This window comes from Spinacia oleracea, chromosome 4, assembly GCF_020520425.1.
Source record: "Spinacia oleracea cultivar Varoflay chromosome 4, BTI_SOV_V1, whole genome shotgun sequence".
In the NCBI taxonomy this organism is placed as follows: Eukaryota; Viridiplantae; Streptophyta; class Magnoliopsida; order Caryophyllales; family Amaranthaceae; genus Spinacia; species Spinacia oleracea.
This window is the reverse complement of record NC_079490.1, coordinates 75355635-75379485: the sequence shown is the minus strand read 5'-3', so window position 1 is coordinate 75379485 and position 23851 is coordinate 75355635. Positions and strand designations below refer to the sequence as shown.

The following is a 23851-nucleotide window of genomic DNA, read 5'->3' as shown; positions in this document are numbered from 1 at the left end:
TGCTCAATGGCGTACACCGAACCCTTACCATCTTCAGTCCTACCTTTCCCATCATAATTCCTTGTGCCTACATGCCAAGATTGGTATTTTTGAACTACATCCTCAATGATTTCCTCTATTTGATCCTCAGTTTTATTCATAATGGGGCCTCCCTCGCCCGCATCAAGACTTGTCTTCGAACTTGGACTCAACCCCAAGTAGAATGTTTGGAGGAACAACCATTTACGAATCCCATTGTGAGGGCATTCCCTTTGGTAATCCTTAAAACGATCCCAAGCTTCGAAGAGTGACTCATCTCGCTTTTGCTCAAAGGATTGAATCTTGTGGCGACACTCCGCCGTCTTCCCATGCGAATAGAACTTGTTTAAGAATGCACTTGTCACTTCGGTCCAAGTGCGAAGTGAGTTGGGCTTGACCTCCTTGTCAAGCCAATAACTTGCTCGCCCAAGTAGAGAGAACCGAAACAATGTCAACCTCACATAATCCGATGTGACACCATTGTGCTTGATTGTGTCACAATAGTGCTCGAACAATTTGAGATGTTCATGAGGTGATTCATTACTCTTCCCACAAAAGGGGTGGCTTTGCACCAAATTGATCAAGGCGGGCTTGATCTCAAAGTTGTTGGCACCCGTTGTTGGGGCTTGAATACCACATGTAGCTTCGAATGCCCCCGGTATTCCCAAGTTCTTAACTGGGAGCGCCATGTTCTCAAAAACTTGCTCCCTCTCTTGTTGTTCCTCACCAACACTCAACGATGCAAATCTGTTATTGCTTGATGAGTTAGACCTTACACGCCTTTGTCTCCTAAGTGTCCTCTCCAATTCAAGGTCAAGAGGATGGAGGGTCCTTTGATGAGTACGCCCCCTAACAAGCATACAAACTCAAGATAAACCGTGAGCAATGCCAAGGAAAAAGAAAGCTAAGCGAAATTGCAATGTTTTTGTATTTTCTAATGGTGAACTAGTCTCAACTTAAACCCAAAAATAACAACCGTTCCCCGGCAACGGCGCCATTTTGATAAGGCGTTTTTCCGTCGTTGAAAGAACAACGCCACAATCAAACAAAATTTATAAACCACTAGACTAACCAACTATATCAACTATAGTGGCAAGTAAAGGGATCGTCCCAAAGAAACGATGGTTCTTGAGTTTAAATGTCAAGCTAATTCGAACAAGAGGTTTGATTTGAATTATCACTAAGATGCTAAACTAACAATTAAACTAGATTGAATCAAGGAAGCTAAACGTTAGGGAGTTGGGGATAGTCTAGGGAAATCGGGGGAAATGAACTACCATATAGTAATCATGAATGATGCAATGAAATAGCACATAGGGGAATGAAAACTAATGACGTACTCGCCACCTCTCGGATAGAGCACGCGAAGCAACCTAGCCTATGGAAAGCTTTCGCATAGTCCTAAGCTAGATTAGCAAGCATATAATAGGTGCTATCATTCACTTGCATGAACTAGGGTCACAATGTCTTTCCAAACCTAAATCATACATTCCAATCTAACTCAATCAACTAGCATTATATTTGCAACTACTACTCAATTGATCATGGAAAATCCTAGCACTAAATCAATTTAATCACATCAATCATTAATCAATTAAATCATCAAATTCCCCTAATTAGTCCCCTAGATTCTCCCCTTTCCCTAACCTAAATCTACTCACTAGCCATTCTAGGAATCAAGAAATCCATTAATTCTACACTAGCAAACATGAAATTGAAGGATTAAGAAGAGAGAATCAAAGACTAGAACAATCAATTGAACAACCAACAAGAGAATTAAGAAATTGAAGTAACTAAGTAAATCAAGAAGAATTCAAGAATTGAAGGAATTATAGAACAATCATCAATCAAAACAAAAGCAAGAATTAAGAAATTGAATTGAATTGCACAAAATTAGAAGAAGAGTTTAGAGAATTACAAATTGATGCTTCAATGGAGGAGAGTTTCTCTCTCTAGAAATGCTGAAAAACTAACTTTGAGAATCTAAAATTATCAAATAAAATTCTACTCTTAACAAAATAATCGAAAAATCTATTTATAAGTTTCCCCAAATAGAAGCCAAAATTCGAATAAGAGCAGCCCGCGCAACCATTCGGTCGCACAGACCTTTTGTGCGACCGAACATAAATGAGTCATTCGAGCACATACTGGGTCTTGTGTGAGCGAAGGCAGCGAAGAACATTTCCTTCGTCATGTGCGACCGAACGAAGAACCATGTTCGGTCGAATGGGGTTTCTTTGGCTCATAATTCCTCTGCAGCACGATTCCATCGAACAAAAAGCCTTGTGTGGTCGCACAACTCTTGTGCGGTCGAGTTGATAACCTTGTGCGGTCGCATCCCAAATTAGGGACATTCTGATCCCAAAAACCAAACTTGTGCGACCAAACAACAGAGAACGTTCGGTCGCACAAACCTGTGCTGTCGAATTGAAGGCTCTGCGATCGCATCCCAAATTAGAGATCTTCTGATTCCAAAAATCAATCTTGTGCGACCGAACCACAGAGCACGTTCGATCGCACAGAACTGGATATTTCTTGTACTCATTTGCACTCCTCTGTTCGGGCGCACAAAACATCACTCGATTGCACAATCCCTGTTTTGGCTTGATTCTACTTGTTTTCCATCACTTTTCATCATAATCACCTATAAAGCACAAGATGGAACGAAACTTATAAAATTCACACAAAAAGCTATTAAAAACTATGAAAAAGTATAAAAACTAACATAAAATTCTAAGCTAAGAGCGACATAAATGTCGCTCATCAGCTTTTATTGCTGAAGAAGACAAACACTTTTGTGTGGCTATTTGAAGCGTTTCTGGTGTCTATGGGAGGAAAAGAACTTATAACTATCTTTACTGATCAAGACCAGGCAATGGAAAATGCTATTGAACAGGTAAGAATATCTTAACTAATTGATTTTTATAGTTAATTAATGTCTTAAAATTCTTAACTATTTGCTTTTGTTATTCAATTTATCACTTAAAAGGTTTAACTAAATTGATAACCATTCTTCAGAAATGTCTAATGACTTGACTAAATAGTTTAAAGTCTTAACTAATTGGTTTGAATACTTAACTAATACTATTATGCAAATATTTTCGCAGGTGTTTCCTAATACTACACATATATTATGGCATTATGCTTATGGCACTTACAAAAAAAATGTTCTGTCAAGATTTGGAGACTTAAAAGCTGACACAACATTCAAAGACACATTCAAGAAGTCTTATATGCTTGTTTCAATGAACAAGAATTTAAAACAATTTTGTTTGGCATGATCCATACGTATAACCTTCAAAATCATGATTGGTTTACAAATTATATACATTAAAAGAAAAATGGTGTACAACTTCGAACAAGAAATTTTTTCAGCTGGGATATTGTCTTCACAAAGGTTAGTTTATGAACTGAACTAATTGCTTTAAAAACATAACTATTTCATTTAAGTTTTTAACTAAAATGATTATTTTTTGAACTAGTTCATTTACTATGGTCAGCTAACTAATTGCTTTAAAAACATAACTATTCTATTTCAGTTCTTAACTAAAATTATTATATGTTGAACTAGTTCATTTACTATGGTCAGTTCACTTATTGCATTTAAAAGATAACTAATTGGTTTTAAAACTTAACTAGTTCGGTATAGTTTTTAACTAATTGAATATTATTCTTGTTACAAAGGAGTGAGAGCACAAACCATCCAATTGGATTTAAAGGCAAAAAATCTACTACCCTAACAGAATTCTTCAACATTTTTGGAGCAACTGTAGACCGTTGGAGGTAGAGATGACAATGGATCTGGACCCTATTCGGATCCGATGGATCCAGATCCATTTTACAGGATCTGGATCTTCAAAATTTGGACCCTGAGGATCTGGATCCGAATCCGGATCCTTTTCTGGCGGATAGGATCTAGATCTGGATCCCGTTTTGAGATCCAGATCCGGTCCAGATCTTGCCCATGGATCCATTTTAATATAAAATTATTTTTATTAAAAAAATGTATAAAATAATATGAATTTGTTAATTTTTTTTTTCATAATTTGATGTTTATTTTCTTTATTCCGTTAGAATAAATTTTGCATCATAGGGTGAATGCAATATTTTATTTTATTTTTTTTGTAAAAAGTAGCGTAAAAATAGTATTTTGTGAAGGAAAAAAAATACATGGATCCAGATCTTACCCGCGGATCCATGGATCCACCGGATATGGATCTAGATCCAAAATTTTTGGACCCGCATGTCCAGATCTGGAACCATGCGTGGAAAATGGATCTGGATCTGGATCCAGTAGGAATTTGGTCCAGATCCTACCCATTGCCATCCCTGGTTGGAGGTATCAAGAAGATCAAAATAAATTTGATCGTGGAAATGCTTTGCCTAAATCAGATTTTCCAATGGTTGGAATGATTAAACACGCAGGAAGTGTTTACACACTCACTTTGTTTAGAGATTTTGAAAAGGAATTCAAGTACGCAAAGGGTTGCATCTCAACTATTGACTACATCTATTGAAATTTCTTTGGTTACATAGTACAACATGAATCTTGGCCAGAGCATACTGTCAAACATGTAGCATTTGATCCAACAACGATTTCCATTGCTTGCACTTGTAGAAACTTTGAAGAATCACGTTAGTTTATGCTCCTAACTAATTGCTTTTAAAACTTAACTAATGCATTTTAGTTCTTAACTAAACTCATTATATGTTGAACTAGGTTATTTACTAAGGACTGTTAACTAATTGCATTCATATGTAGACTAACTGGATTAAAATCTCAACTAATTTCTTTAAAAACTTAACTAATAATTTCATTTGTTAACTAAACTGATATGTTGAACTAGCAAATTTCCTAAGAACTGTTAACTAATTTCATTTATACATACACTAATTGGTTTTAAAACGTAACTAATTGCTTCAAAAACCTAACTAATTGAATTCAGGTTTTAAATGAACTGATAATTTGTTGAACATGTTCAGTTACTAAAGTCTGTAAACTAATAGCATAAATAAGTTATCTGATTGGTTTAAAAATTTAACTAATACGGTATATTTTATAACTAATTGATTTCATTTCCAAACCTTCCTGTATTTTGATGGAATATTGTTGATGTTACAATATGCAGGATGGCTATGTTTTCATGCAATCCGGGTTCTACATGTACATTCTATAATCAACATTCCGGAGCAATATATTTGCAAAAGGTGGACAAAGTTTGCAAAAATTGAAGTATGGAACAGAGTGGAACATAGAGAAGATAATGGAATTGAAAAAAGTAAAATTACTCCATGAGATGGCAAGAAATTTCTACAACTTGGTTATTAAATGTCAGGGGAGTGATGGAGCAAAAATGGTTTATTACTAACTGTTAGTTAACTAATACACAAAAATTAGTACTAATTACTTTCACAATTTAACTAGTTTTGTTTTAATTCTTAACTAATAGGTTCTTAAAGCTGCTTATGCTCGTGCTAACGAAAGCATAAATAAGGTACTAGATGCAGAAAAGACAGTAGAAAGGAGACAACACAAAAGGCAACATAGGACGTGGCAGCACAACAAGCAGTAGACCACATGGCACTGTCTTCTTCGTCATTATAATCAAATGCACCACAAATAACAGTTGAGAATTCACCACAAGTGAAGACAAAAGGAAGAAGTAAAAGACAAAAAGGAAACTTTGAGATAAGGACATCATCAACACAACCTAAAAAATTGGAATTTTTGCACCAAAACCACAACTATTTTAAAGCTTTGTGATTTAGTTGAGTTTGAATAGGTATTAGTTAATGAAATACAGAAAATAGTGAAAAGTTTGATAGAAAATAGTTAAAGAAATTGAGCAAACAATTCAACTATAATTTTTTACAATTATTCAATATCAACATTTAGTATTTTTACTTGTGCTCATTTCCTAAATTGCAACTATTCTTCAATTTCATAGGTTAACTAATTGAATTGTAGGGTTAACTAAATTGTTTTATTCATTAACCAATTAGTTACATTACTTAACTAATTTGGTCTATTTATTAAATAATGGAAATGTAGGAAGTGCAATTTTAGTGTTTAACTAATTGGGTTGAAAAGTTCACTAATTTGTTTGAATACTTCACTAATTGGTTTGAATACTTAACTAATTGGTTTGTGTATTTAACTAATTGGTTTGAATACTTGACTAATTGGTATGTATAATAAACTAATTGGATTGATTACTTAACTAATTGGTTTGTATATTTAACTAATTGGTTTAAATACGTAACTAATTGCTCTGGAATTTGAGGCTTAACTAATTGAATTTACGCCCAACTAATTGAATTTGAGACTTAACTAATTGAATTTCATGCTTAACTAATTAATTCCATTACTTGACTTCTTTGTAAAGTAAAAAATATGAAGTAGATTGTTCTAAATGATCTCTTGCTCAAAATATTTCAACCAAAAGGAGCTCTTGCTCAAAATATTCACATATTAAATAGTTGTTCTTAATGAGCTCTTGCTTAAAATATTCACATATTAAATTGTTGTTCTAAATGAGCTCTTGCTCAAAATATATCAAGCAAAAGGAGCTCTTGCTCAAAATATTCACATATTAAATTGTTTACCAACAGCTAAATTGTTTACTAAATAGAAACTAAAAAGGACCTAATAAATAATTTCACTGATTACTTGGCGGCTTAGGATGAACAATTTTTGATTTCTTGATTTTTGGTGCAACAGTAAAACTGTTTTGAGGCATACAGATGGTGCCACTGGTTTAGTCGTTGCTGATGTTTCCTTCTTCTTGGCAGCTAACCTTGTTGTCTTGTATGTTTTCAAGGGTTGTTCAGGAATTATTCCAGCAACTTTGTCTTCCTCTGCCTTCTGTGCCGCTGCTGCCTTCTTCTTAGAAATTGTTTATTACCTTTTCCTTAACGCCCCAGCCTTTTTCAATTCCAATTTTTCTTTCAACTTAGCAGCATCTTCTTCTTCTTGTCTCCTTTTTGCTTCTTCTTTTCTCTTTCTCTCTTCTTCTGCCTTCTTCTTATCTTGGCGATCAAGGATAGCAGAGGCAATACCATCTTTAACATTCTTGAATGATTCAATCTCCTCTAGCACCTTTCCCTGAATTTCATTTATATCAGCCAAACCTAAGGTTGAACAAACCTTAGCCGTAACTGCGTTCTTGTAGTGCGCTGAAAAAAAAAACAAAAATATAGGTTAATATGTAACAAAGTGCTTTAAGAATGTAACTAGTTGGTCTATAAAATTAACTAATAACTTTACTTGACTAACTGATTAATTGCGTAACTAATTGCTTGAAAATCATAACTAATCTATGTCATTGGTTAACTAATTGAATTTGTAGTTGAACTAATTGCTTGAAAATCTTAACTAGTTGGTTGTTGTATTTAAACTAATTGCTAACAATATTTAACTAATGACTTTAACATTAAAACTACAATTATAGAAATACTTAACTAAGACTTATCTTAGAAAGATTTAAAGAAATATCCTTCCCATTAAAGTGTTGCATTGCTGTCATCAGAAAAACACCGCAATCTACATGATCCGGGGTTGATGATCTCCCAGGAAAATCCAGAAACGTCATTTCTAAAGCTAAGATATCAATAGCTTGTGCATGGTCAATCTCTAGTAGAAACTGGGAGAATGATTCAAGCATGAATGATATCATTGACTTATAAATATCCTTATACTCCTCGTTCCAAATTATGTTGTCCATATACACAAGATTTTTTTTCCTTTAAGTTGATAACCAAAAGAGATAAGGTACTCTTCATAATGATGAAGGAAATATGTCCTTCACCCAAGGTGAATTAAGTCTAATACCAAGGTTCAGATTAATTGCGAACAATTAATTCAGTGAGATCAAGTGATCGGAACAGCTAGCTGGAGCAATGCTTCCGATCAGTGAGTTCTAATGGATATTAAGCTCACAACTTACTCTTGACTGAACCTACAAGGTCACACCAATGGCATGTAACAGATCACCGGATTAAGTGAATCGGAAATTCATTTAATATCTTTTCGTGAATTAGTTTTGGAAAACGTATTATACGATACGACCTTGCGTCGAAATCGTATATCGTATCGCGAATATTCGTAAGCTGGGCGAAACGAATAATCGTATCGTACGACGATGATTCTTCGTATACGATACGGTAAATAATAGTCGTAAGGTGTTAATCGCGAATACGAGCCGCATCGGAGCTGCCGGCCAGTCGAGCCAAGCGCGCAAGGCCCATCGAGCCAGCGAGCTCGCAACGCAACAAGCAAGCCAGCCCGCGGGGCGTGGCTGCGCGCGCACTAACGCGTAGCAGCACAGCAGCGAGCACGCAAGGCCCACGACCCATGCTGCTCGGCTGTGCGCTGTGGGCTTCGGCCTGCAGTGTGGGCTGTGCGCGGGGAGTGTCCGTGTGTGTGTGGTGTGGCCGGTCAAGGCCCCTTGGTCTTGGCCGGTTACACTAATATAATTTTTAGGTTATTATATTTTTCCACACACTCCAACACAATCAGTTTTCCATTTAACCTAAACCTAATTCCCAAAATTACGTTCTTCAGTTTTTCTCTCTGTGTGAAAAACTGTTCATCCCGAAAAGAAAAAATCTTGTGCGTTGTCTAAGCTACAATAATTAAGACGGATCTGAACTTGTCGGTGAACCAAGTAGAGGAACAACAAGTTGAGTTCTTTGTTTGTGTTCGTTGATACAGTACTCGGGAAAACACGCTTCGAATGTAAGTTTGCTTAAACTGTGCTTTATACATGTTTCCTGGCTTTGGGGATGTTCCGCACATGTTATGTATGTTTAACTGTATTCCCCTACAGTGGTACCATGAGCCTTTTGTATTCAAAGCATTTTTTAGCATGATATAATTGTTTTTGCTGTTGTCGAAATTTTTGGAATTTTTGTTGATTTTTTTGAATTATTATGAATTACTGGATTAATTGCGTAATAGATTCTAAATTCAATAAGTTTCGTATTTTCGACTTTTCTGACCCTAATCTGATTAAAAACAATTTTCTAAGATCAACTCATGTGGACGGAATTGCAAAAACAGGCCTCGAAGTGTGTGTTTTTGGGCGTTTATGTTAATTTTGGAATTAAAATTAATAAATTCAGAAAGTTTTTCAATTAATTGGTCGACCTAATCTACTCGGAATTGATTGAAATTTTGACACAATGTTTTTGGTTATATTCTTTAATTATGGTAAAAATTTCGGCCGTATTTAATAATTATAAACCCTAATTCTGCTTTCCCCAAATTCGTAAATTTTAGATCGCTAATTGATTTTTTAAATATTTTGGATCTAGTAATTTGGTTAATTGGGAAAGGGAATATAGTTTCATGGTCAGTGGAGAATTTTAAAAATTATTGGATTAAAATTTTGAATAGTTTCGTTAATTTTAATCGACACTTAAACCAAATTGATTAAAAATCTAAAATTTAAATGTTTAGAACGATTTAAAGTTTTAGATTTGATTATTTAAAAGTTCAAAATTTCAGCTGAAATCGTTCGTTCTTAAAATTTGAATAATGTTAGCCTTGATTTAATAATTTTAACGAAATTGGAATTGTTGTTAAATTAATTAAATCGTAAAAACGTTATTTTTCTAAAATATAAATCATAAATTTTTATGAAAAATAACTTAATGCAAACGTTCGTGATTTTTTTTTTTTTTAAAATAAAGTTGGTCCATAGGCACGAACCAAAGGCACAAACTCAAGGTGGGGTGGACGTGTGGCTCGTCGAGCCATGCGGGCTGCCACGCCTGTGCTGAGCAGCAACGACGCGGGCAGCAGCAAGCGAGATGTGTGCCGCGCGCGCTGGGCGAGGAAGGGGTGAGCAAGGCAGGCGCCTTTGCTTGCAATAACTGCGAGCAAGCAAGGCAGCCTTGCCTTGCGCAACGTCGAGCACAGCAGCACACAGGGGCAGCACTGGTTGCGGGTACGTGGGCGCGGGCTGCGGGGCATGGGCATTGCTCGTGTGCCTCGTAGGCCACATCGTGCATTGCTGGGCTGGGGGCAAGCCTAGCCCGCATTGCACTCAAACAAAAAAAAAATTTGTTTTGTTGGGCTTGAATTTTATGTTTGCATTAAATTTGGCTAACGGGATAATTAATAATTATTTTATTTAACTTGGGCCCGGCCGTGAGTTTAATTTGATATTTAAATAATTAATTATCCGGAATAATTAGTGGTTTGAGTTGGAGCCGCTAAATGAAATTAAAAATGAAATAATTATTTTAATTATTTTCGTAGGTCGCATTATTTTAATTAAATTCAATTTTAATTAGAATAAAGTCTAAAGATTAATAATTTAGAAATTGATTAATCTTTTAGGACGCGTTTATGTGAACGTGAATTTTAATTAAATCACGTAAATACTTGCATAATTAACAAGGGCCATTCGTTTTAGTATACGAATGGGTGAATGCATAGAATGTATACTTTATGTAATGCAGGTACTCCAGGTGACTAGTATGGCCATTTTAGGATAGTTAAATACGGTCTGCGAACCGTTCTATATTTGAATGTAAAGTTTTAAATATGGTCTGCGAACCATGGAAATTTTGATGTAATTTTATTATTTTCAAGTATTTGTAGTTTAGAACTTTAAGTTAGCATTGAATGAAGATTCAAGATGATGCCAAGCTAACAAGATGGTGAAGAAGATTGGATGCTTAAAGACAAGAGTTTTGGGCCATACTAGTTCACCTATTATTTATGCACTTTATATATATTATGCTTGAATGAATGTATATTATGCATGAATAGGTTGTTTGTATGACTCGGTTAGATTTAGTTCACTAAATAATCGAACCAACATAGAAAAAACTAGGCCTAAAGAAATATTGAGTTTAAAAATTGCCTTCCAAATCAAGCACTTACCAAAATCTAAGGATCTAACGTAGTAGGTTTACGCCAAAGCGAGGTGCTATATTAGTTGACTTAGATGGTAAGGCGTCCCAAAGGAGCACGTTGATTGTGGTTTCAACTCAAACAACAATGGCATTATGTTGTGGCAATGAGATAAATTATGGTATTAATTTATTAACCAAGAGTAATTTGGAGATTACTAGCAATAGATTTTGCTTACCAAGAATCTTAAAATACTTGAGACATGCCAAAGCTGCTTAAGGATTTAGGACTTTTAGGGTCTTGGAATCGTTTCATTCATTTTGGACCATGTTTTTTCTTTTTGCATGAATGAAATGTTTAATAGCTTTAATGATTGCATGCTAGCATTTATTTTAAAGTTATTAAGTTATGAATGGTTATTTATTGCGAATTCGTTTCAAATGTAGTAATCAAATGGCCGCAAACAATAACAACACATTCAACCTGCGTTCAATTCTCGACAAAGAGAAGTTGATGAAGGAAATAATGCCCTTGGTCCAAGTATGCATTTAATGTTAAGTCTAATAAATGCGGTTCAGTATTAATTAACAAGTTAATAAATTCAGTGAGATCAAGTGAGCTGAATGCCTAGCTAGAGGCCGCTTCAGTTCAAGTGGAATTAATTATATTAATCCACAGCTTACTCTTGACTGAACCCGTAGGGTCACACAAATAGTACGTAAACGGATCAAGTATTTAATGGAATTAAATACTCCATCTATGGATATTCGGAATCGACGGATCTTGGTTTCAGTGGGAGCTGAGATCGTCACAAGCAAGAAATGAATACTCCGGAAACGATGATATTGCCGGAAACGAAAATATGGATCGTATCGGAAATATAAATATTATCCAAGTCGTAGATGTTGCCGGAAACGGAAACATGGTACGTATTGGAAAATATTATTGGAAATGGAAATATTACCGGAATCGGAAATATTGGCGGAAACGGAAATATTGTCAGAATCGGAAATATTATCGGAATCGGAAAATAATTCCGGAAACGGAAATATTAAATATTTGTTCGAAACGGAAATTAATTCCGGAATCGGAAATATTAAATATTGTTCGTATCGGAAATGAATTCCGGAACCGGGAATTTAATCGGAAGCGCATTGTACGAATTAGCATCGGACGAGGCTTGCTAGACGAAGGCCCAGCACGAAGCCAGGCCCGCGCCCAGCAAGCCAAGCGCCCAACACGAAGGCCACAGCCTCGCCAGGCCCAGCGCAAGGCCAGGCCCAGCAAGGCCGTAGGCGCGCGCGGAGCAGGTGCTCGTGGGCTGCGAGCAGCGACTGCTCGTGTGGGCCGCAAGGCCTGCGCGGGTGGTGCGATGCTCGTAGTCGTGCAACACTCGTGTTCGTAACGAATCCTAATCCTATTGGAATTCGTGCATTGATTAAATCCTAATCCTAAAAGATTAAATTTATTATTTAGAGTTCTAATAGGATTCTAATTAATAAATCCATATCCTAGTAGGATTACAAATCCTTTTCCATATCTCTATAAATAGGTGCCTAGGGTCACAATTTATAGATACAATTGAAGTATTCTAAAGGCAAGATTTTGAAGCAAAAATCAGCCAAACACTTGCAACCTATTAGCCGAAAATCCTAGTAACCTTAAGGGCGATTCTAGTTGGTCAAGCTTAAGGTGGATCCGGACGTGCTGTGGACTATCTACGGAGGGACGACACTTGGAGTCCTAAAGACTTGTTCTTGTTCGGTTCGGGCGCAGCTAGGGAGGGCACGCTACAAAGTGTATGCATCTAAATTATGCTAAATGATTATGTGTAAATAATATGTTTCCTGGCTTTATGGTTTTTCCGCATGATTTATGTTTTGTCATATGTATCATAACCTAACAGTGGTATCACGAGCCTCTTATTATTTTCATATTCTAAATTGCATAAACATGGTTAAATATTAAAAATTTGCTAGGAATTAAAAGGGGTAATTAATTTTCGTAATTGTTCATTAATTGCAAATTGCGTTTATTTAATTATACGTACGCAGTTTTTCGGCAGAATGTTCGTTACTCAACCAAATCGAGTGATTTTTGTGTCAATTCCGCATGTAAAAGGCATTCTAAAATTTTGACGAAAATAAAATATTTTTCGCCGAAACCCAGAATTCCCAAATTGGAAGCCTAACTATGACTTTTCAGTGGTTTAAGTTTTTCGAACGCAAAAGTTTGTAAATTTAAGATGTTAAATTGAATATTTGCGATTCTTGTTGATAAATCTTGAATCTTTGATTGACCTACTGTATATGTTTAACAAGTTTGAATTCCTAGCCTTGTTAATTATACAACATAATTTGTAATTATGATTAATTTGTTGAAATTCGAATAATTTAGAATTAATTTGATTTTCATGATTAATTAATAATTTAATTAGGTATCAATGATTAAAATCCACCATAAAAATTGTTAATTTATGTTAAAATTTTAATTTTTATGACCTAGATTTGAATCCATGTTAATCGGAAATTAATTGATTAATAAATTTTCGATTTTTCGCCCTAAAATTATGAAATTAATATGATTTATTAATTTGTCATTAATTTTGGAAATAAAGGTTTTAATTTTTATGCAATTCGCTCATAAAACTTGCACGCACAAAGCAATGGACGCTACGTGTGACCCTTAAGGGGTGTTGTATAGTGCGGGCATGCGACGACGAGCAAGGGAGCTCGTCGCCCATGCGGTACGATGCAACGAGCAAGGGCCATGGCACACGAGCACAAGGCAGCACGTTGCCCTGTGTCGAGTGCTGTGCGCATGTGGGCGAGTGGGCAAGAGCGAAGGGCAAGGCGCAGGCCAGTGGCAGACGCGTGTGGGCAGCAAGCGTGCTGCGCCACAGCGCGCGCTGCCACACCCAGCAAGCAAGCAGACGCAAGGCGACGAGCAAGCGGGCGCGCGCAGCGTGGCCTGCAGTGCTGCGTTGCGTGTGGCCTGCAGGCGCGACGAGCGAGCAAGCGCGCGCGGAGCGTGGCCTGCAGTGCTGCGTTGCGTGTGGTTGCTTGCGTGTTGCTGTACGAACAATCAAGGGGCGCTAAGCCTCGTGCACTCGATGGGGCTTGGGGCGCAAGCCAAAGTGCCTCGTCGTGTCTCGATTGAGTCGTTTCAAATTTAATTTTGAATTTTCAGTTCGGAAATAATTTTAATTAATTTTAAAATTAATAATTTAAATTTTTTTCTCGGATTTTAATTTTGAATATTATAATTATTATAAATTTTATTTATACTAATTATTTTACTAAAATTAAACCTTGAATTAATTTAAATTCGTTTAATTCAACTGAAATAAATTAAATTAATGGATTCGATTGTAAATTTTATATGAGCTTTAAATTTTAAATTAAATTTGTATGTTTCCGGTTAGACTAGAAATACATTTTTATGTTTAAAATTAGTAAAGAATATGAATTTATTGGTTTAAGTGGGAGCATTTTTAGTCATAAACTCTTGATTAGGTCTACAAATCCTTTAAGGTTAAACAACTTGATTAGAATTAATAAGGACTGAATAATTGGTAGATTATTGGTGCCCTTGATTAATTGCTGCAAATATTTATGTGATGCACTAACCAGCTATGTGGGCCATTCATGATAATGAATGGATGAATGGTATATATTGTATATGTACTGTTTTGCAGGTTATGGAGTGACTAGTATGGCCCAAATAGGATAGAAAATATGGTCTGCGTACCATTAATTTGAATGTAATTGGTCTAATGCACCAAATTTGTTTTTCAATTTAAATATGGTCTGCGTACCATCAAATAGTTGTAATTAGTTTAATTATAGCTTATCCTATTTGAAGAAAATGGCGCCTCCCACGGTGAAATTCAAGACGGAGTTTTCAATCCATTTTCATGACGGACTTTGAAGTTGAAGCTTCAAGATGAAGTCGGGCCATACTAGATCACATTTATCTTATGCATGCTTTAAGTTATTTATTGCTTTAAATATGTCTTAATTATGCATGAGATTGTGGCTTGATTATGTTGCATGATTAAGGATTTTAGTTCACTTAAAATCTAACCAACATAGTAAGAGCCTTAAGTTCCAAACTTAAAAATTGAGTTAAAAGGTGTCATGCCAAAATAAACACTTACTTGGATATCCTTTACATCAATCTAGTAATAGTTTTCGCTCAGCGAGGTGTTACTTATTGGTCCTAAAGGGGTAAGGTACACAAATAATTGTGAGTACATGTTAGTTTTGGTGAAACTCAACGATATAAGTAAGGAGTCCTTTTATGTCGTGGCAAATTCGATAGGTTTACCTAATAAGTTCTTAGACGTATCTATCAACCAAGAGTAGTTTCTAGACTATTAGCAAAAGGCTTTTTCTTACCTAAAATATTTTAGAATTGAGTCAAAATACATAATGTGCTTAATTCTTCAATGATTTAAGGGTCTTGGAATCATTTTATCACACCTGCCTGAACAATAAATTCGAATAAAATGCTAATAACTTGTTTAAATTGCATGAATGCTTTAATTTTCAAGTTATTACTCATGATAAATGTTTAGACTTTGCATGCTTCAATGTATGTTTTAATTATTGTTTATAATTAAATATCTTGCACTGCAGTAAACCCTTTTAGAAAGGTAACAGTAAATTTCCTCGATTGGTAGTGAATCCAAGAACGATTCACGGAAATGACAGAAAATGAGCAATTTAAAATGTACGTTTCTTTTAGCGACTTTTATGGTTGTTTTTGATATCAAAGTCGAATGGCAAAACAATTGGTGCTTGTGAATTAAAAATACAATGTAGTTTTGAGATCATAAAGCATTGAGTTTAAACGCTCAGCTTTACCAATGGTTAACAACCTAACATCTTTTTCCATTTAATTCTCGAATGAGTCTAGTCCCTAGACATTCGAATAGATCGATGCTTAGAGAACTCTAGAAGCTTTTGGTAAGATCATCTAGTTGAAAAGAATATTCAACATAAAATAAAATGGTAAGAATTTTGGAATGACATTGGACATGTCTAACAAAGTATAAAAGTCAACACTAAAGAATTCAATTCTTAAGACTATAAGAAAGGGTACAAGAAATAGGAAAACAAGGAACAAATGAAAGAAATTTACGATTCCGTTTCTACCTATAAGTTGATGTTCAAAGAGAAGTAACCTAGCAATCAAACTTCCTTGGTATCATATACCGCTTGAGGTTCTTACTTCGGTAATAACTCAAACAATGGAAGCTAGGCTACACTAATGGCCTACAAGTGGGAAATGAAGCATGGCAATGCTACATTAGTTGTAGGGTCATCTAGTTTGTTTTAAGTCCTTTCAAAGGCTGGAACTTAATGGCTATTTTGTTCCATAATCAGCATACCTAAATTTCTGTTTTCAAACACAGAAACACTCACATTCAAGAAAAACAAAAACAATGTTTGTTTGTTTATTTGAATGAAATGGTCAATTACGGGTTGAGTCAATATGCTTGATTAAAACAAACAACTCTTTAACAATAAGAACTTTACTAGGTTCAAATCAACCCCTTGATTTGAGTTCCACTAATCTTTGGCATTGTTGCTTAGACCATATCAACAAGTTAACATTCAAAAGCTCTATTTGGATGGACTTTTGAAAGTTCATTGATTTCTAGATCAATTTAAGACAACTAGTCTTACTTGTTGAAAGTAACAAAAGATATGAACTATTGTTAGAACGTCTAGACAATAGAATTCAAAGCTAAAGAAAGAGATTTTATGACTTTATTATTTCACATGGTTTTGAGTGAATATAGGTTTATTTACTCAAAGTGATATAAGTTTGAATCTGTTTGGCTAGTTCAAAGATTCAGAAGTATAAAATCTACTTGGCAAGAAATCATAAAGATCTAGGTGAGATCATATTGTTGATTACTTATACCAAGAATGATCATCAATGATTGTGTGTTGTAATTTCACGATCTAGCTCCATAAGATATGGCATATCTACATTGGAATGATCGAAGTCAATTAGTACTTGATTCGATCAATGATGAATCATAAAGACTTTTCCTATAATTTCTAAACAAAATGCTCAACTACCACCAAACTAAACCAAATTCGTCAAAGCTATTGAAAAGTAATTTCAGAATATCTTTTCATAATATATCTAAAGAGTTCCTAAACTCAGTGGGAGCTTAGCGTTTGTTATTCAACAAACTAAGGCCCAAGAATAAATATATGTTTCATTGTGATTTATTCAAATGAGACACAAGGGTATTGTTTCTACCATGAATTTTTGAGAACATAATGTTTGTTTGCTCGAAATGATGTCCTTTTGGAGATTCGTTTCCAAAATGACAAGTGGGAGAAAATAGACCTCGAAAGTCTTCGAGGCAAACAACAAACATAAACGGACATTCCGGAGGCTTTTCGAAGTTCTTTAGAAAATCCGAACACGTATTCTTTAAGGACTTTAGAAGTGGCTTTAAAGAATAGACATCTCTTCAAGGAGAACAGAATATTCAAAGGACTTTCAAGTGGCTGTTGATATTCTATTGTTTGATCGATGTTCTATACCCTAGTAGGCATAGAGTTCAAGTCACTGAAACTACGAGATTCTTCTATTAGATAGGGAAGAAACATGGTGTTCAGGTCACTATGCAATTCTTCTATTAGATAGTGTGAAGAAACCTACAACTTACAGTCAAACTATTATCATGTAGATTAATGAGTTTGTGACTTGTAAGAAAGCTATGACAAAACCCAGATTCCCTAAAATGGTTAGAGGCCATATATAGACTCAAATGTTTTAAATGGTTAGAGGCCATAAAACATACTCAATGTTTTGATGACAAAATTGAAATTTTGTTGATTTGCAAGAATAGTTTCACACCTATTGGTTGCAAGTTTGTTTTAAGGATAAAAACCATCAAACATGAAATTGTGTTCACACACAAAGCTAGATTAGTTGCTAAAGGTTACAAGCAAATTCACGGTGTGGATTGTGTTGAAACCTCATGCAAAATCGTAATGCTTAAGTCTATAATTCAAGCAATGATTGCATATTGGTACATATGGCAATTGGATGACAAAATGTATTCCTCAATCAAATGTTGGAAGAAAACTATGTACATGGCATGTCATAGGATTTGTGGATCCAAATAATGCTTGAAACGAATGCTAGCTTATGAAATCTAAGTACAGATTTAAGCAAGCAATTGGGAATTGGAATGTATTTTAGTGAAGCTAATAAGTATTTTAGTTTCATAAAATGTACATAATTCTTATAGATATATAAGAAGTTTAGTGGGAGTACGTAAAACTTAATTGGTCATATGTGTATCACACACATATCTCTCTATTGTGAAATAACATTCAAATGCTAATGACTTAGATTTGAAATTATTCATCAATGATGGACCAAGGCGAAACTTAGTACATACTGGGTACTAAGATCTATTTACAAAGATCTTAGAATATTGTTTTGGATTAAGTAATGGCATTTACTAAATCAAACACGAAATACTCCATTGGAGATATTCGACCCATGTGAATAAATCTAAGTAAATAATGTTTGAACTATGTATAAGCATTTACTAAGTTAAACATCAAAGGATCTAAATGAGATTCCTAACCTATATTATATGTCAAAGAATTTAGCTGGATTCAGTATCTACTGAAATTGAATGAGCTAAAGTTGCATGAATAGAATTCAATTGGGAATTATTCTGCAAAAGAATTTATCATGTATGATATAATATGAGGATCGCCAAAAACGTATCGTATGACTTTAGGCATGACGAACATATACCAATCTCTATTGATCTAAGTAAGGATCAACTAGATTGAGATCAAGAAAAACTTATGGTACTTGAAAAGGTACATAGATTAGTTCTTGATTCAAGGAAATAAAGATATGCTAAATATTGATGCTTCACGCATAAACACTGGCAAAGGATCAAGCAAGATTCCCTTGGAGTTAACCATTGACAAGGACGAGCTAAAGAGCATCGTGTTTTGAAATGGCAACATGGATTAGAGACCATGAGTTGTTGCGTGGGAAATTAAAATATTAATTTCTATGTTCCAAAGATACAGCTGGAAAGTCTTCCACATATCTGTGAACTGCTTGGATAAGTAAATCCAAACAAAGCATCACTAGCAACCTAAATAGTTAAAGTAAAAGTACTTATTGCCTAAGAAGCAATAAAACAGGGTTGTTTATGTTAAAGAGTTCTTCATTGAACTTGGGTAGATCACATGTCTGTTGACTTAATAGTTCTTCATTGCAAAATGCGTAGAACCACTATTTAAGCAAGAAAGACTCGATCACAAAATAAACATACTCAAAAGATCTTATCATCATATCTCGAAGAACATTCGATGAAAAGGATATTAAGATTGGCAAAGCATGATAACTAAACCTATGCAACAAGTGAGAAGCAACACTCACGTTGTAGCACTGGAAATCAAGCATAGCTTTGAATTCCATGAACTGTTTTAAAGATGGGTTCGAGGCCCGTGGTTCTAAAACAATGGGGTTGAACATTTATCATATATGAAATGTATTTTCATATTCCATTTAATCTTGGTTTAGTATTAAATGACGAGTCCCTTCAAATTGACGAAATATTCAAGATAGACTGTCAGGACCAGTCCTGTGACTAAGAAATGTCTATCAAGTGAACTTCAAAGTCAAAAGTTGAAAATGGTCCCTGGTCGGAGTTTTCTATAAAGATGGACGCATAGAAAACGTTAGACGACTAGAATGCAAGATGACTAGTAGTTCTGTTTCTTGAACTATGTGGACATGGCAATGTCATAATCATTTGCATAGATACTTACTTTGGGAAGACTAGTATCGGACAGACCTATGAAACTTTACTGTAAGAGATAAAAATCTGTCATAAGTAAATTTCATTAAAATTATTAGTCACTAAGTCCTCAATACCTGAGTGATTTGAGATTACCTGTTTGAGAACTGGTTACTTTGACGTTGACCAACCGTCGCACCGTAAAAGGAGGCTATAAAGCCAACGCTCAGGTAATCACCTATCAAACAAAGTCTAATCTCAAGATCGCAAGATTGGGATTGTCCTCCCATAAATCAGGATGACATGCTTAAAAGTTGTACAAGGCCACTCGGAGAGCTAGAAACTGTAAAATGCATGGCCGTGCTTGGAGAAATCATATGCTATGATTATCTGTTTATTTGATCAGTTGAACTCTGAAACCGAGAAACACCTCTGGACATAATAAGGATGACAACTCTTACCTTATGTTCAAGAGCAAGCATCGAGCGACGAAGGAATTAGGAAATGCACACTTGTCCCTAAGGACAAGTGGGAGACTGAAGGAAATAATGCCCTTGGTCCAAGTATGCATTTAATGTTAAGTCTAATAAATGCGGTTCAGTATTAATTAACAAGTTAATAAATTCAGTGAGATCAAGTGAGCTGAATGCCTAGCTAGAGGCCGCTTCAGTTCAAGCGGAATTAATTATATTAATCCACAGCTTACTCTTGACTGAACCCGTAGGGTCACACAAATAGTACGTAAACGGATCAAGTATTTAATGGAATTAAATACTCCATCTATGGATATTCGGAATCGACGGATCTTGGTTTCAGTGGGAGCTAAGATCGTCACAAGCAAGAAATGAATACTCCGGAAACGATGATATTGCCGGAAACGGAAATATGGATCGTATCGGAAATATAAATATTATCCAAGTCGTAGATGTTGCCGGAAACAGAAACATGGTACGTATTGGAAAATATTATTGGAAATGGAAATATTACCGGAATCGGAAATATTGCCGGAAACGGAAATATTGTCAGAATCGGAAATATTATCGGAATCGGAAAATAATTCCTGAAACGGAAATATTAAATATTTGTTCGAAACGGAAATTAATTCCAGAATTGGAAATATTAAATATTGTTCGTATCGGAAATGAATTCCGGAACCGGGAATTTAATCGGAAGCGCATTGTACGAATTAGCATCGGATGAGGCTTGCTAGACGAAGGCCCAGCACGAAGCCAGGCCCGCGCCCAGCAAGCCAAGCGCCCAACACGAAGGCCACAGCCTCGCCAGGCCCAGCGCAAGGCCATGCCCAGCAAGGCCGTAGGCGCGCGCGGAGCAGGTGCTCGTGGGCTGCGAGCAGCGACTGCTCGTGTGGGCCGCAAGGCCTGCGCGGGTGGTGCGATGCTCGTAGTCGTGCAACACTCGTGTTCGTAACGAATCCTAATCCTATTGGAATTCGTGCATTGATTAAATCCCAATCCTAAAAGATTAAATTTATTATTTAGAGTTCTAATAGGATTCTAATTAATAAATCCATATCCTAGTAGGATTACAAATCCTTTTCCATATCTCTATATATAGGTGCCTAGGGTCACAATTTATAGATACAATTGAAGTATTCTAAAGGTAAGATTTTGAAGCAAAAATCAGCCAAACACTTGCAACCTATTAGTCGAAAATCCTAGTAACCTTAAGGGCGATTCTAGTTGGTCAAGCTTAAGGCGGATCCGGACGTGCTGTGGACTATCTACGGAGGGACGACACTTGGAGTCCTAAAGACTTGTTCTTGTTCGGTTCGGGCGCAGCTAGGGATGCTACAAAGTGTATGCATCTAAATTATGCTAAATGATTATGTGTAAATAATATATTTCCTGGCTTTATGGTTTTTCCGCATGATTTATGTTTTGTCATATGTATCATAACCTAACAGTTGAATGGCAACAATTTCCTCGACTGGCAAAGGAACTTGCAAATAGTTCTAATGGATGAGGAAAAAGAATATGTCCTAGAGGAAGAGTTACCAGAGGCGTCGGGCCGGAGGTGACTCAAGCTGCCCTAAATCGTTGGATCCAGGCCAACAGGGATGTCAAATGTGATGCTTGCACCCATGAATCCTGAACTTCAGAAAACGTTCATTAACTCGGATGCTTACCAAATCATCTCGGAGTTGAAGAACATGTTTCAGGACCAAGCCAGAATCGAAAGATTCGAGACTCAGAGGTTGATCCTTGAGACTAAACTCAAGAAAGGAGAACTAGTGAGCCCACATATTCTTAAAATGATTTCTCTTTGAGAACATGAGAGCTCTAGATTCTGACGTCTCAAATGAGATGGCTATTGACATCATTCTCCATTCGCTTCATAGTGGATATGATCAGTTCAAGTTGAATTACAACATGAACAACATGGAGAAAACTCTTACTGAGCTTCACGGTATGCTCAAGACCGCTGAAAAGACGCTCAAGCAAGAGAATAAGCATGACGTGCTTATGGTGCGTAAGGGCAACAATTTCAAGAAATCTAGCAAGGGAAAGGGCAAGAAGGGTAAGGGCAAGGCTACGCCCTCACCTAAGTCCAACGACACCAGTTCTGGTAAAAAGAAAAGGGTGACTCGTTCCCCTGCCGACTCTGAATGCTTCTATTGCAAGAAGAAGGGGCATTGGAAGAGAGATTGCTTGAAGAGAAAGGAAGACGAGAAGAACGGGAATGTTGCTTCTACTTCAGGTATGTATTTTATACATTGTAATCTTGCTAATTCTACTTCTTGGGTATTAGATACTGGTTGTGGCTCACACTTATGTTCCAATTCGCAGGGACTAAGGAGAAGTAGAAGGCTTGATAAAGGCGAGAAGGATCTACGCATGGGAAATGGAGCACGTATTGCTGCATTAGCCGTAGGATCTTATTTTATTTCTTTGCCTAATGATTTTGTTTTGGAACTAGAAAACTGTTACTATGTTCCTAGTTTCACCAGAAAAATCATTTCCATTTCAAGTTTGGATTCTAAAGGTTTTAGTTTTTAATTTAAAGACAATAGTTGTTCTTTTGCTTTGAAGGGAATGTTTTATGGTTCAACACAACAAGAAAATGGTCTATATGTGCTAGATACGAGCAAACAAATTTATAACATAAATACTTAAAAGGCTAAAAATGGTGATTCAGATCTCACATTTTCGTGGCATTGTCGATTAGGCCACATAAACACAAAGCGCATGGAATTACTTCAACGGAAGGGAATTTTAGAATCATTCGACTTAGAGAATATTGATCAATGTGAATCTTGTTTACTTGGCAAAATGACAAAGCAACCTTTCTCAAAGGTGGGAGAAAGAGAAAGCGAACTACTAGGGCTAATACATACGGACTTATGTGGGCCTATGAGTGCGAAAGCTAGAGGTGAGTTCAGCTATTTCATAACGTTTATGGACGATTTCAGTAGATATGGCTATATTTACTTAATGAAACACAAGTCTGAATCGTTTGAGAAATTCCGAGAATTTCAAAATGAAGTAGAGAATCAACATGGCAAGAAAATCAAATCTCTAAGATCAGATCGAGGAGGTGAATATCTTAGCCACGAGTTTGATGACCAGCTAAAAGAATGCGGTATTCTTTCTGAATTGACTGCTCCGGGGACACCTCAGTGGAATGGAGTGTAGGAATGGAGAAACGGGACCTTACTCGATATGGTCAGGTCAATGATGGGTCAAGCCGAACTTCCTTTACAGTTTTGGGGACATGCGTTGCAAATAGCAGCACTCACACTGAATCGTGCTCCGTCAAAAAGCTATTGAAAAGACTCCATACGAATTCCGAACTGGGAAACTTCCAAAGTTGTATTTTCTAAATATTTGGGGTTGCGAAGCATATGTCAAGCAATTAATTTCGGACAAGCTCGAACAAAAATCTGACAAATGTTTATTTGTTGGGTATCCAAAAGAAACAAAGGGGTATTACGTCTACAATAAGTCAGACAACAAGGTATTCGTTGCTCGTGACGGTGTCTTTTTGGAAAGAAATCATATTTCCAAATTGACAAGTGGGAGAATAATAGACCTCGAAGAGATTCGAGATGAACAACGAACCAAGAACTCTTTAGAAGCAGTTCAGGATGATGAACCTCTAAGGTTTTTAGAAGAGCCAGTGGGAGTAGTTCCTCAAAACGT

The 23851-nt window shown here is 35.9% G+C and overlaps 1 pseudogene; it reads left to right on the top strand.

Annotated features, from left to right (window-relative positions):
* The first annotated feature begins 228 nt into the window (after window positions 1-228).
* Window positions 229-329, top strand: LOC130460346 (uncharacterized; annotated as a pseudogene).
* The last annotated feature ends 23522 nt before the right edge of the window (window positions 330-23851 follow it).